The sequence below is a fragment of the Mytilus californianus genome, unplaced genomic scaffold, assembly GCF_021869535.1.
Source record: "Mytilus californianus isolate M0D057914Y unplaced genomic scaffold, xbMytCali1.0.p SCAF_13, whole genome shotgun sequence".
Lineage (NCBI taxonomy): Eukaryota > Metazoa > Mollusca > Bivalvia > Mytilida > Mytilidae > Mytilus > Mytilus californianus.
This window is the reverse complement of record NW_026262615.1, coordinates 24,651,553-24,667,699: the sequence shown is the minus strand read 5'-3', so window position 1 is coordinate 24,667,699 and position 16,147 is coordinate 24,651,553.

Genomic DNA, 16,147 nt, shown 5'->3' with positions numbered 1-16,147 from the left:
TGGTTAACAAGGAACTCAATCGTCAAAAAAGACTATGGTGCAGAGAAAAAAAGGCAATGGACAGCTAAATTGCCGTTAAAAACAAAGAAATACTCGATGAAGTTTTATGTTCAGTGATAGCTAGACATTTTCCGGGAGGTGATTATTTTTTCCAGGATAACAATGCCTCTGTCCATCGAAGATGTTTGTTGACGTAATTTACAGTATTAGCTGTCCTACAGAATCTCCAGACCATAATGTGATTGTAAACGCTTGATTATCTATCAAAAGAAATTTCAAAAACGTCCTAAGATAATTAAATCTAAAAACGATTTGTTCAAGAAATCTACCGTATTTGGGTCAGAATCACGCCTGCTTATATTAAGTGTTTGTACAAGTCGATTCCAAAAAGAATATTAAATGTTATCAAGATAAATTGACACGTCACAAAATATTAATAGTAAGCTTTTATTTTTGTTGTGTTTCGTTAGTTTATTCATTCATAGCATGAGTTTGAACTTTATTCCTTTTCTTTTCAAACGTTAATACGCCGCCATTGTGGCCGAATACTTTTTGCACGTCTCTGTAGTTCCGTTGATAATATATCTTGAAATTATTTGTATATGACACATCTAAATTACTGATACATAGTAACCTGTAAATTCATGAAGACATAAATTATCATTGATTTGACTAAATGTTACACAACCTGCTGCTTATCGATATTCATTAAGGTAGAATGGGGGTGGGGTTTTAAAATAAGATAGATAGAATCTTTTAGTAATTTGCCAAAACATATTTCATATCATGCTTTTTTTCAAAAATACGATAAAAGTATTGGTCACTGGCCTTTTTCAGGCTACATATTGTGAATAATTGTCAGATTTTTAAAGATTCTGACAGAAAAACAAAGGATATGGTGTATCCTTCGATGACACAAAATCAGTACATGCATAGCAAAAAAACACACAGAAAACTTACAAACAGCGTTTTTATTGATGTTCTTCATTAATGGAAAACCCAATTTTGTGTGATAGAAAAAAATCGACTGTCATACAAGTGAAAGGTTTAGCTACCTATAAAACCAGGTTTAATTCACCATTTTCTACAAAAGGAAATGCCTGTACCAATTCAGGAACATGACAGTTGTTTTCCATTCGTTTGATGTGTTTGAGCTTTTGATTTTGCCAATTGTTATAGGACCTTCCGTTTTGAATTTTTCTTGGAGTTTTGTATTTTTGTTTTTTACTTTTTTTACACAATAGAATGTTTAGAAAAAAATATGAGAAGATAGCTCTTACAATGTTCTGTCGGAAAATAGAAAGACAAAATGGGGTCACGGGATTTGTTTTCTTGCAGCAAAACAAAATAGGTAAATCCATAACACTTTCTTTTATAAAAGTTACATTATCTGAGTACCCCCCCCCCCCCCCCCCCCCCCCCCTTATATTGCAAAGTTGTAAAAATCTAACAAAAAATATATATATTTGTAAAAAAACAGCAGTATAAATATGATAAAACAAATAATGTTCTTCATTTAGATTAAAAAATGAAAACAACACGTTAAATAATTTCATGCGTCCGAAGCACTTTTCTGGATTTAGAATCACCAGGAACGCTCAAAGCCGAATATATGAAAGCCGAGGATGTATAAGAACCGAAACAGTTGAAGAGCAGTATGACAAATAAAATACCTCAGAAATAGCCAAATCCATCTAAGGTCAACTTTGCCTGAGGGAGTTGAAACCTTAGTTTCTTTATAATTTCAAAATTTATAAACGGAAATTTCTAGAAAGGTTTGTTATAAATCATGTTATAAATCAATAAAAAAACATTCTTCTTTCAAAATTTGCGCACATTTCATTAAAAGTTTAGACCATTTCTGTTCTACTATTGTATAATCCAAGATGTCGGAAGACACCCGATCTTTCTTACACAGTGTATTTTTAATTAGTATCATATGAGACTCTGGATGACCTATCTTCGGCATTATGCTTGCATTGCGCATACCAATGTTAAGTAATCTTAATGCAAATTTAACAATAGATTCAGATTTTCATACAAATGTTGTTTATCAAAGAAGCAAAATCCCCAATTATCGATCATATTAATTCGAAAGTCGTGAATATTATAATTGTTCTTCCTTTAACAGCAGAAGACTATTTTATTACTTTAGCAAAATGTACTTTAAACATGTTAATTATAAGATAAATCATTTATGGATTTTAAACAATAAAACCATGATTTTCGAAGCTTATGGTTCTTTAATATAATTTTCAAAAGCTTATGATTAAAAATTATGATATTGAAGAGCACATGGTTCTATATTATCATATTTAAAAACTTATGATTCTTCATCATAATATTAAATACCTTAACAGTTTCACAATGATATTCAACAACTTAGCGTTGTACAATGATATTCAAATTTACGGATTCACATCATGATATTCAAAGCTTTTGGTTCTAAATCATGATATCTAAAGCTTTTGGTTCTACAGTATGATATTCAAAGCTTTTGGTTCGACATTATGATATTCAAAGCTTTTGGTTCTACATCATGATATATAAAGCTTTTGGTTCTACATCATAAAATTCAAAGCTTTTGATTCTACATCATGATATTCAAAGCTTTTGGTTCTACAGTATGATATTCAAAGCTTTTGATTCAACATCATGATATTCAAAGCTTTTTGTTCTACATCATGTTATTCAAAGCTTTGGTTCTACATTATGATATTCAAAGCTTTTGGTTCTACAGTATGATATTCAAAGCTTTTGGTTCTACAGTATGATATCCAAAGCTTTGGGTTCTACATTATGATATTCAAAGCTTTAGGTTCGACATTATGATATTCAAAGCTTTTGGTTCTAAATAATGATATTCAAAGCTTTTTGTTCTTCATCATGATATTCAAAGCTTTTGGTTCTACAGTATGATATGCAAAGCTTTTGGTTCTACATCATGATATTCAAACTTTTGGTTCTACATCATGATATTCAAAGTTTTTGGTTCTACATCATGATATTCAAAGCTTTTTGGTTCTACAGTATGATATTGAAAGCTTTTGGTTCTATATCATGATATTCAAAGCTTTTGGTTCTACATTATGATATTCAAAGCTTTTGGTTCTACATCATGATATTCAAAGCTTTTGTTTCTACATCATGATATTCAAAGCTTTTGGTTCTACATTATGATATTATAAGCTTTTGGTTCTACAGTATGATATTCAAAGCTTTTGGTTCTACAGTATGATATTCATAGCTTTTGGTTCTACAGTATGATATCCAAAGCTTTTGGTTCCACAGTATGATATACGAAGCTTTTGGTTCAACTTCATGATATTCAAAGCTTTTGGTTCTACATTATGATATTCAAAGCTTTTGGTTCTACATCATGATATTTAAAGCTTTTGTTTCTACATCATGATAATCAAAACTTTTGGTTCCACAGTATGATATTCAAAGCTTTTGGTTCTACATCATGATTTTCAAAGCTTTTGGTTCTACATCATGATATTCCAAGCTTTTGGTTCCACATAATGATATTCAAAGCTTTTGGTTCTACATCATGATATTCAAAGCTTTTGGTTCTACATCAGGATATTCAAAGCTTTTGGTTCTACAGTATGATATTCAAAGCTTTTGGTTCTACAGTATGATATTCAAAGCTTTTAATTCTACATCATGATATTCAAAGCTTTTGGTTCTACAGTATGCTAGTCAAAGCTTTTGGTTCTACATCATGGTATTCAAAGCTTTTGGCTCTACATCGTGATATTCAAAGCTTTTGGATCTACATCATGATATTCAATACATACGGATTTAAATCATGATATTCAAAGATTATGGTTCTACATCATGATATTCAAAGCTTTTGGTTCTACATCATGATATTTAAAATTACGGATCTACATCATGATATTCAAAGCTTTTGGTTATTCATCATGGTACTCAAGGCTTTCGAATCTACATCAAAATATTCAAAGCTTTTGATTTCTACATCATGGTATTCAAAGATTTTGGTTATACATAATAATATACAAAGCTTTTACTTCTACGCTACATCATGATATTCAAAGATTGTGGTTCTACGCTACATCATGATATTCAATTTAAACGGATCTACATTATGATATTCAAAAGCTTTTGATTCTACTGTCACCAGCCCAGTAATCAGCACTTCTGTGTAAACATGAATAATAATTGATATCATGGAAGTAATTATAGATTATTTACAAAACTTTAAATTGTGTGAAATATACTAAGGATTTTCTACCTCATGAATAAATTGCCTTAGCTGTATTTGGCAAAACCTTTCGTAATTTCATGTCCTCAATGCTCTTCAACTTCGTACCTTTATTTTGTCTGTTCAACGTTTTTTTCATCTGAGCGTCCCTGATGAGTCTTTTGAAGATGAAACACGCATATAGCGTACAACATTTTAAGCCTGGTATCTATAATGAGTTGATCTACATGATGATGTTAAAACGCTTATGGTTCTATATCATGATATTAAAACAGCTTATGGTTCTACATCATGATATTAAAGGTCTTATGATTCTACATCATCATATTAAAGGCCTTATGGTTCTACATCATGTGATTATATCGCCAAGGGTTCTACAGTATGATAATTAAAAGCTAATGAACCTACATTATGATAATCAAGAGCTTTAGGTTCTGTTTTATCATATTCGAAAACGTATTGTTCTACATCATGATATTCATAGCATATGGTTCTAAATCATAATATTGATCACCTTATAGAATAAAACATGATATTCTAAGCTTAAGGTTCTAAATAATGATATTGAACAGCTTATAGTTGACAATCATAATTCTGAAGAGCTTATGGTTCTAAATAAAAACATTCAAAAGCTTATAATCAGTAATATTTCATATAACAGTGGGCATGATACATGTACCTATTTGTTTTGTTTTTTTATTTATTTATCAACCTTCTTTTGAAATCAAATCATTATTGAAATTGAATAGTAAAACATTTTCATGACATTGGACTCCTTTTTCTGAAAATATCTCTGGCTTTGTAAAATTACGGATTTTTAAAAAAACTGAAGATTATATACTAATAGTACAACATTCAAAAATGAATTATCTAATCGATAATTAGTTAAAGATAAACGCATCTGGTATACGCATAGTCATTATCATGATCAATTGAAACGTTACGAAATAAACATTAGGCCATTAAAACATGATATCATTAAGGATCAATGAGTTCAAAATAAAATCGATAAAAGTAAACAAAATCTTAAAATACAAAACTTAGAATAGAAATATATTACTTTACACCCAATACTTACAATTCTGTTGTGGTTACAGGAATATTACTTGGTATTTGTGTTAAACTTAGGCGTTCACAGGCAATTGCTGTTCCTTTGCAATCACACATTGTTAGTCCGGGTACGGTACATTTCACAGCACACACTTCTTTTAAAAAGCTGAGGGTCAAAACCACTATCGTCTTAAACAACATGGCGATGCTCTTTTGAATGTTAATTAATAAGAAAATGAAACTGTATGAAAAATGTGAAAATGGATTGTTCTCAAATATTCAAACATTTATGAAAGTCTCGTATAGGAACTTAAGTTGTAGACACATAGATGATGTGCCTACAGACATGAAGCATTGCAGAATAATTTTAAAATAAATATATTTAACTGTAATACGTCCATTGTTACGTATAGCAATTGCTTTGATTTGTTGCGGTCATGACTGGGTCAATCCCATCACTTACCTTGTTGACAAACCCGATCTCGGCTTCTTTTGGAGTTCATTGTTTACCTTGATTTGTAGCTTTTATATGGATATTTAATATTTTGAAAATTGGTAAGCTAATGTCACCTCAAATTTCAAACCAGGATACAAAACATGTAAAGTCAACGGAGAACGTGAATGATGTGCTTAATGGAATATTAATATGCTATTATCAAAAGGTAAATCTCATATTTATTTTGACAAGCGTCAAATTTGAATTCATTGACCCCTTATCTAAACTTTTGAAAGAAAACTATCTGTAATAAAACAATAAAGAGAGGTGGAAGATATCAAAGGGATATTCAAACTCATAAGTCAAAGACAGACTGACAGCGCTATGGTAAAAAACGAATTACGACGAATAGTTAAAGAACATTCTACAAAACCCACAACAGACAACTAAAGACTGAGCAACACGAACCCCATCAAAAACCTTGATCTCTGGTTCTCAGGAAGATCACTGCATTACAAAATACAAGTTTCGGTTGAACCGCATTGCTTAATTTGTTTAATAAAACTAAAAAACTTAGCATTAATGAAAGTGATGAAACTAAATGCTGAAAACAGATTAAAAGAAAACACCTATGTATTGGTAATTTAATTGAATAATACCAGATTATTCAACATGTGTTTTTTTGTTAACACTAACATAAAAGAGAAGGCTCTTCGATGTTTAGAACTAGTTTTTTACATAAAGCACTTTTTTTTTCGCATTCATAGACCTCTTTGTAAATATATTTCATCTGTTTTCTACTGTCAAAATGGTGATGTTACGATGAGTCAACATAAATGAAAGAACTTAGAAGTTTGAAAGTTGATCGTATCCTTGGTCATACTCAGACGTCTGATAGTGAGATACCAATGTCATGTTTTACTTTAAAAAATATAACCATTGACTCTTAGGAAAGGTCAAAATACGACAACAAGCCAATCAATTCATTTATGATAAAAACGCTTTATAAATTGAGACACTAATAAGAAACAATACGTGTTTCATGTTCATAACGAAATATCGATAGACACAAGTAATTGTAAAATTAACAAAAGTGTTAACCATAAAGTACATTGTTAAAACATACGCATCTGGTGCATTTGAGAAAACAATATAATGTTCATAGTCTGACGTACAAATATTGTCAGGGAAGAATGCAATCTAACTCTTGGCATTTCTTAATTTAAAGATGAACATATGTTTACTGTAAAAACAAAATTATCCGACAAGCAAGTGTAAACAATGCAAGAACAAGATCGAAAAAACAATGCGATGTCAACACGATAGAATTAAACTACCATTACAGACAAGACTCAAATATGTTTTGAGTTACAGAAATGAAAATCACAAAACAGTTCTAATGTGACCTGACAAATAACAATTTACAGAGCAATCACAAAGCAAGTACTTGTATAATCAATTAGCTATAACACAATGAAAATCTTGTCTTTACTTACATTCAACTATGTTCTTAAAGCAGCTTATTTAAACAATTTGATTTGTAATCTCAAGTAGATACAGCTGGTTGCAATGCTAACTTGTATACATATATTCCCTGACAATAATGATTTGTTTTGTCATATTTGCGTATGAGGAAGAAGAAAGCTCTAGTTGATTTATTTTCATTGGTTTACTAAGAAACTTTTATTTCTCATTCAAGGAAGAACGTTTCGGACAATTAAACACGTTAAACAAACAACAAAATGAAAATAGAAATATTTTAGCAACAGATGGCAAATCCCAATACTGATGGAAATAATCGTGTATGTACTATTGATAAACATTAATAACAAACATAGATCATTCGCCTAGCTTCGATTGCTATAATCAAAGTAACAAAATCACGATAACTCAAAGATAGAGTTGTAACTTAAAGAATTGGTAAATCATAGACTAACCCGATCAAATATTGAAATGAATGAGTTTTGTTTTGGATGTTCGTAAAATAAAATTTCTTATATGCTTATTATGATATGATAATTTGAGACTAACTGATTAAGTGTACAGACTAGTCTTTTATATGATTTTTTTTTATTAGAACTGAGAGGAAAAGGTTACTACGGATCATTCGGAGGGGAAAAAAGGTAACTCGACGAATGAAATGGTTTAAACAATAGACAACAGTAAAGTGATTTAAGTGAAGTGACTGTTTGGAAAGCTCCAATAGAAGCATATGTTGTGGTGCCCAAGGATAGTAAAAATCTGGATACCATACCTTGCTCCAATGGAGTGGCTATATTGGTTTACGTCTGTCCGTTCATCTAGGTTTTCGTCAGTCCGTCCGTCCGTTCAATACCATTTAAGTCGCATTTCTCTTATCATCTTAGTGTTTATCGAATGACCATAATTGAAATTCTCAAAAACTACAACAATGGTTGTGTTAAAATTTCCCTTGTGAAATCAAGCTAATTTTGAGAATTCGTTAACGTGTTCTGCATTCCTGCATCTGTAAGTTATCACCCTCCTGTCTACAGAATTAACGAATGGGATCATCATGATTAATTCAAAAGATCACAGGTTCAACTAGTTTTTTTAGCCATCCAATTCAGATTATAAATATTTGAACGTCAAATAATATCAAACCAACTTTAGCAACTTTTCTAGGCTATCTTAGAATGAAACTATGTATAATATGAATGCACGAAAAGACAAATAGTACAGATATTTAAGCAGAGATTGTAATGACTAGATGATTCGAAACAATCGACGTAACTGTACATGTTATACACTCAACGTTAGAATCAAACGTGTAATGCATTTCCATCCCATAGGGTTGAATATGGTATAGAAATGTGGTCCTTCTTGAACTTTTCCTGTTCCGGCAGTTGAACACTTGCTTAAGCGTCCGTTTTGTTCTATGGAATGTAAAAATGCGCAGCCACATCTGGTTGAAATGGGGTTGTTTAATCCGGTGCTTCGTCTAGATTGATTTCCTCGCTGTCTTCACGTTAAAGAACTTTTGCAAAAACCTCCGGAGGGAACTTTAAGAGGCATATTGCAAAGCAACTGTCTGGCCTATCAAACACTTGTCCATTGACAGTCTAAATTTCTCGCTGTCCACCACTATTTTGACAAAACCATATATTTTTTGATATGTTATTTGTTCTCATTCTGTGTATGCATGAAATAGTTGCCACTTAAAAAAAAACAAGATGTGACCAGGCCTGTTTTGGCAAAATAATTTGTAAAATATTAAGAAATATATAATGCCTTCCAATGTTAACATGTGCAAAGAGCCTGACATAAAAGAAATATTTCGATTCGTATAGGGCGTACCTTGATTTTACGAAACCTGTTCAACAAAATCAAGCTACACAGGGTAGAATATCCTACAAATTCGTTTAGACTTAATCTTTTTAAAGATTTTATTGCATTTTCTGCAAAACAAATTTCTTTTTTGCCCATGACATCGTTCAAGATACAAATGACGATGCAAGTGTCATCTTGATGTCTCGCGAGCGTTACACAAGTTGTATTTAACTAAGCACATGAAAGGAGATCGTCATAATTATTAACTCGACCCTAAAAAAATTCCTTGCATTTATGAAAATTGCTTTCGTTAAAAAATAATTTACTTATTGTTATATATCTCTTTGAAAAGATATTGCCTTGACATTTTTTAAGGTCAATTCTTTCATTATATTAACAATACCCTACTTTACATGTGACCAAATCATTTCCAAGCTTTAAAATGTTAAATTTATTATATTATACTTAATGCAAATTTCTTTTACTATCTATACATTTCATTGGACACGCGGAATTTGTTAATTTTTACTAACCTTTCATAAGCCCAGCACACCAAAATTGATTTTTTTGTAATGTAATAAAAAGTTTGAAATCTGAGTTATAGTGATAATTATCAATATCTGTAGCAACATTCAAGCAGCGCGTGCATAAGGAGTATAGACTGAACAGTTGAAAGCCTCTATTTTCATCCGTGATTTCCATGAAAGAAGTCAACGTTGATGCTGGAATGAAGCTATAGAAACAAAAGTTCCTGATTAAATTTTCGAAGTCATCCCTTCGAACCTCTTTTATTGACGTTTTCTTGATTTGATCGACAGTAATGGAATGTATGTGTCAAAAATGGCATCGGATATGACCCACTTATCATAACCACAATATCGTCATTTTTTGCGAAGTAACATTATCATGATTATACCGAATGCGACTGTCAACGTATCACTTCCTATTGACTAAATTTTTACTCTAGTGTTGATGTTTTTATAGGTTTGAAAAATTACATTTCCAAATGAGCTACTAGTATTTGTTTGAATCCAACTCACCGGATATGGCCCATCAACGCATTTGAAAAGGAGTAACAGCACAGGTGTTACTAGTACAGCAGGAACTACTGAACGTTTTGGAGCGTCCGCGTTTTACCCTTGCATAGAGTCTGGTGGAGTTTGAATCTGATCAAGGCTGTTCAGTCATGCTTTCATAAGCACATGCGAAAACATTGATGTCCCGTGAGCACATGGGTTATCAACACATATGCAAAAATGGTTATTTGGAATCTTTAACAAAATAACTTATAATACACTGCAAGTTTGGGAATCCAACATTTAAAATATTTAACGAAAGAGGAGATTTTGGAATATCATATAAATATCATTCTTAACATATAGAAAGGATGATAAAAATCTCCCGCCTTTATATTCGATTTCAATACGTCACAAACTCCTTAAATAAACAGCTAATAACCAGGATGTTTAGATGTTTGAATAACCAGCTTTCTTACGTTTTCACCTCTATTCATTCTAAAGTAGAAGATTGTCTTCAAAATATTTTGATGAAGTTTACTCAATCAGTGGTGTCAATCAGAAATGAATTAAAAAAAAATCAAAAGACCTGCTCTGAACTCTGCAATCACATTTATTTTAATTTTGCAGTAATAATATATCAACCCGTTTGATATTTTACGCTCTATAGTTCTTAGCCACGTGCATAATTGACACATATTTGCTTATGTGTTTTGTCTATATGCCATTTTGTTTTTCTTTGTTGACATATTTATTTGTTTTTATAGTAATTAAGATTATACCAATGTTGACTGCTGTACCCCTATTTGTGACATTTTTACCTATTATGTCTGTTTGTTTTATTCACACATTGTTGTCAATATAATGGAATTTTATACGACTATCATACAAGTGAGAAGTTTAGCTAGCTATAAAAACAGTTTTGATCCATTAGGAAATGCTTGTACCAATTCAGGAATATAACAATTGTTTTCCATTCGTTTGATGTGTTTGAGGTTTTTTTTTTTTCATTTGATAAGGGACTTTTCGTTTTGATGTTTCCTTGGAGTTCGGTATTTTTGTTATTTTATTTTTTGAAAGGTCAATGGTTGTGCTCTACACATACAAAATGATGTAGTAGTTTCATGGGGAAGAACTGCATAAGTGTTACGGACATCATCACAAATTGGCTGAACGATACAATATTTCTGTGTCACAACTCACTGACGACATATGTACATGGTCTTAGATAATTAAATACCAGATAAGAAGCAATAGTTGTTTACCGATGTTCAAATCTCAGATAAGTATACAGAAGACACAAACAAGGGCAAAAAACAAAAAACAGAGAGAAACGCATGATGTGCAAGGAGATAGAACTGGCGCATTTCCAGAATAGTTATATGATTGGGTAGTTTAACTAGTGTTTCCAATTTACTGCCGGCACGAAAACACTGTTACACATCAACATCATCGAGCCAAATCTACATCAGGTTTTGCAGGCAGTGCCAGACTGGCAGCTTATGTGATCTAACACATATGAACTTGCTTATATATAAGGAGCAATGCCCAATTTAACATGCAGTTAATTAAGAGCCAATCTGCCAGAAAACCATGCAAAACCGTCCGAATGTCACTTTTTCCAAATGAGTTCATATTTGGCATATTGGTGCACCTTAGTAATGTAAATAACCACACAAATTTTTTGGGAAAATATTGAACGGATCTGGATATTTTTTGAGCACCATGTTTTAACAGATGAAATTGCTCGAAAACAGCAAAAATAAGCCTTTTTTGGCATATTTCGCTGGTTTAAATAAAAAAATATGGTAACATTTATAATTTTTTGATAGTTGTTCCTAGTAATATATCACTTTAAGTGTAAGAATGCATAGAATTAACAATGCTGTCTATTAAGTGTATGTATAATCTAACTGTTTCAATATGTCTTATTTAGCTACATGTTGAGAGGAGTTGCGATGACAAACTGTTGCAGTAGTACATTAAAGTAAATAAGTTCAAAGGGGCGTAACTCCTAGAAAAAGAATTGAATTGTAATTTCCTGTCTATATTCACAACTACATAGTATGTCCTTATTATCTAAAAAGGTTTCTTGAAATTCTGTTGTATGGTTTGAGAGGAGTTGCGATGACAAGAAACCGGACTGACGGACTGACGGACGGACGGACGGACAGACAGACGGGTCAAAAACATTATACCCTCCGCAACTCGTTGCGTGGGGTATAAAAAAATCCCAGAACTAGATGAAAAACAAATTACTAAGTCTATATATACCAGTGCAAAATTTATAAAGAATTTTGAATGAAATTGGATAGCTGTTAAGATTACTGTACCTATAATGCTCTACATCACATCCTCGGAGATAACAGAATTAAAATCAGTCATATGAATCTTCAAATTTCAATAAAGTTGAATGTGTTTTTTTATACTTGAACGGCTATAGGTTTTACTATAAAACAAGTGTACATTAACTTTCTTGTAAAAGAAAAACCATAACATTAAAATCTCCGTAAATGATGAACTGTTATTTTTTGAGACATCATCTCATGGAAGATTTAACTGATATTTTAAAGTTGGAAAGTTTCTGTTGCTTGCTTGGTAAGGTTGGTTGAAATTGTTTCTGTAAGAAGCATTATCAGTCTCCCAATCTGATGTTGACTGCTGTGAAAGTTCAGTTGTTGTTGACACTGACAGAAAGGTTAGCTGCGAGTCTAGATCTGAAAACTACAAAACATACATACATAAATCAGGCTGTTAGTTTTCATATTTTTTCATTTTCTTATGTTGGGGCCTTTTATGGCTGAATATATATGCAGTATAGGTCTTGCTCATTGTTGAAGGCCATATGGCATATGAAGACCTTTAGCTTTACTTCTATGTCATTTGTTCTCATTGGCAATCATTTCACATTTTTTTTTAATTTCATATATACCACTGACAGGAAATAAAATTGACAACTTTTACTGTAAGTGGATGCAGTTACAAAATTCTCCCAACTAAAGCCAAATCATTTTTGCAGAATAGTTATTATCCACTCCTTTTAAGCATGTCCAAATAGCCCTTAACATCTTTACAACAATAAAAATTGCCTCCATTTGGTTTGGCATGTCAAATTACCTCTCAATATAATTTTACTGTTCTCTGTCAAAGTACAGCTAAATATCAATATTCTTTAAAATCAAACTCAACAAAATTGAAAATTTTACCCTTTATTTGCTGTGTCCATCTTTAAAAAAAAATTTCATTGTTTTGTTGGCATGTCAAAAGTGCTATAATTCCTTAATGTCAATTTTCATATAAGGCCATCTTGAAAATGTTTGCCATTTTGGAAGAAAAAACAAACTTACTTTGTTTAGCAAGTCAAACTACCATGACTATCGCTAATTAACAATTTTCATCAAATTAACCAGTGTTGAAATTTGTGCCATCCTTGGTGGCCATCTTGAAAATGTTTGACATCAGATAATATCCACATATTGTGCTTTTCTTTTCACTAAAGTTTCATTTAAAAAGATAACACCAGTTATCTCAGAAAAGGACAAATTTTGTGGAAGATGAAGAAAAAATGCTAGTTTGGACAGAACATTCAAGCTATAACAGCTCTAAATTTGTAATGGGATTAAATATTTGACAAGGAATAGGTTTCTAACACAGAATAAATATGGTATAAAGATAAAGTTTAATAGATTCAGCATATCAGAGAACCCCAAGATCAAAATTAAAAATCTAAATATAAAACATTTGCATTTTGTATATCAAAAGAACCTCAAGAATTCAAGTTGTGTAGACATAAGAAAAAAAAATTTGGACCATTTTGAAATCAATGTGAACCAATTTAAGATGGGGCCCAATTGCAACATCTTAAATTATTTAAATACATTGTTAGATTTAGCATATTAAGAACCCAAATAATGTATTTATTTTAATTTGTTCTTGTCCTAAACATGCATGAACTATTTGCCATTGGACATTAGCATTACCAACAACCAATCAATTAATCGAACAGGTGAAATATCTTCAAAAGTACCAATAAAAATCTCCCCCTTTTATATTTGAAAAAGTAAAATCACAAAAATATACTATAATAAAAATCACTATAAAAACAAACAAATGTAACGAAGAAGCACAAAAAGGCATACATCAAATTTAACATCCTCATTTTGCTTATATTATACGATTTTATATATCTATGTAAAATCCACCGACAAAGGATGGAAGGTTTTAAGTACTGGCGTAAAATCGCGCGTTTGAAATTCGCACAGGTAGACATAAAATAATTTTGTCGTTCAAAGTATGACGGGATAGATAAATACAGAGTCACGTAAAATGGATATCACAAAAAACAGACTTAACAGTAAAAGTAATACGTATTAATAAATAAAATAATTGAAATGGAATGTATGAACAGTTCATTAGTCATTGTCAGTTATTGAATGGAAACTATAGGAGCCGCCCAATATAGTACTACAAATTAAAATTAGCAAAGTGATTCTTCAATGGGAAAACCAAGTTAACAAAGACCTGTTTAATAAAACTGATGTACAAATGTATAACATGTAATTGTATAATTATGTTATTATATAAGTGATTACATATACTTTGTATGATTACCATGTTATACAAACAGTTAAATTAATATATAAGTTAATAATAACTTACCAATATCTTCTTCTATACATGTATTTAGTTTGACCTGGCTATTGTCACTTTTACAAAAATTCATCTTAATTGAGCATTGCTTGCATATATATAGCCCTACAAACATGACAAATAAAAAGTGTTAAACTATAAAATAATTCTTCAATTTTGTTTTACATGAAATAAAATATATCAGACAGGAAATGTAGGGTAGTGTAGCATCACTGTGCATGTAGTTTAAATGTATGTTTTTTCTTTTAAAAAGTGCTCTTTAAGTAATCTACATACATGTACATGTAGGGTCCTAAAATTGAATCTTACAAAAGTTTGCAATGCTTTTGATTTTTTTAGTCTCCATGGCCTATTAGTTCATTAAAAAATATTATTCTCTGGATAAAGTTGTCTAGTGTTACATGTACAGTTTGTTGTATGTAAAACATGTATTTGTAGGAGGCTTTTCCACGAGATAAAACTTTTTTTAGTAGACAAAGAGCTGAACAACTTCCAGTAAGAACTGAAAATATAACTTAGGGGAAGAGAATAAAAACCTGACCTGCTAAACGTTGAATATGTTGAAATAGATTTTGATTATTATCATGATTCTGGTCTATAAATTGATTTTTTAAAGCAGAAAATAAATATATATTGTACCCTGGTTAATAGCTTGAAAATTAAAATTCAGTCCTAAGCTGACAAGGACATAAATATTTTGACCATTCTAACCCTCCCCCTTGCTTTTTTAATCAAATGGTCCCAAGACAGAACAATGTATATACGGATATATATTATTTGCTTGCAATTTGCCATAGGAAATAAATAAGATGTCTTAGAAACAGGTCAGGTGTAAAGGAATATTCACATGCCCCTTCAACACCCCCCCCCCCCTTTTTTTAATCTAGCTAATGTATCAATTTTTGGTCCCCTAATTTCAGATTGACTATATGGAACAAATGAAAATTGATTATAAGATTTGTACCTGATCCTACTGGAATAACTCGTCCTGTATACAGCCTGTTTTGAAAGGGTGAAGATCCTTGGTCAGCTTTGGCTTTGCTGGAAGAGGGTTGGACGAGATGTTGACATCTTACTTGACTATCATGTCAATGAATTCCATAAAAGTCCCTGTACTTCGAGCATATTCAAAGACAAGATGATGTAACAACCATGGGAAAATAAACCACTCCTTGTCTTATATAAAATAAGGAGTCCTGTTGGAAATTCTACACCATAGTTTTCAGTATTATTCAGACTTCCTAAATGTAGATGAATGGTAGTCTGTATCTGTATGAATATATTTGGTTACCAATGCTGGTTTCAATACCACGGTAGAGAGAGTGTCGTTGATTTATTGATGGTGACCAGAGCAGTTTTGACACTCTCAATCTCAATTTTGGTGCGAGCAAGGTGGTTCCACTGGCTCACTTTTTTTTACGAAGAATGATTTAGAATACTTTTGTTTTGCTCGTTGAAATCTAAAAACTAATCTTT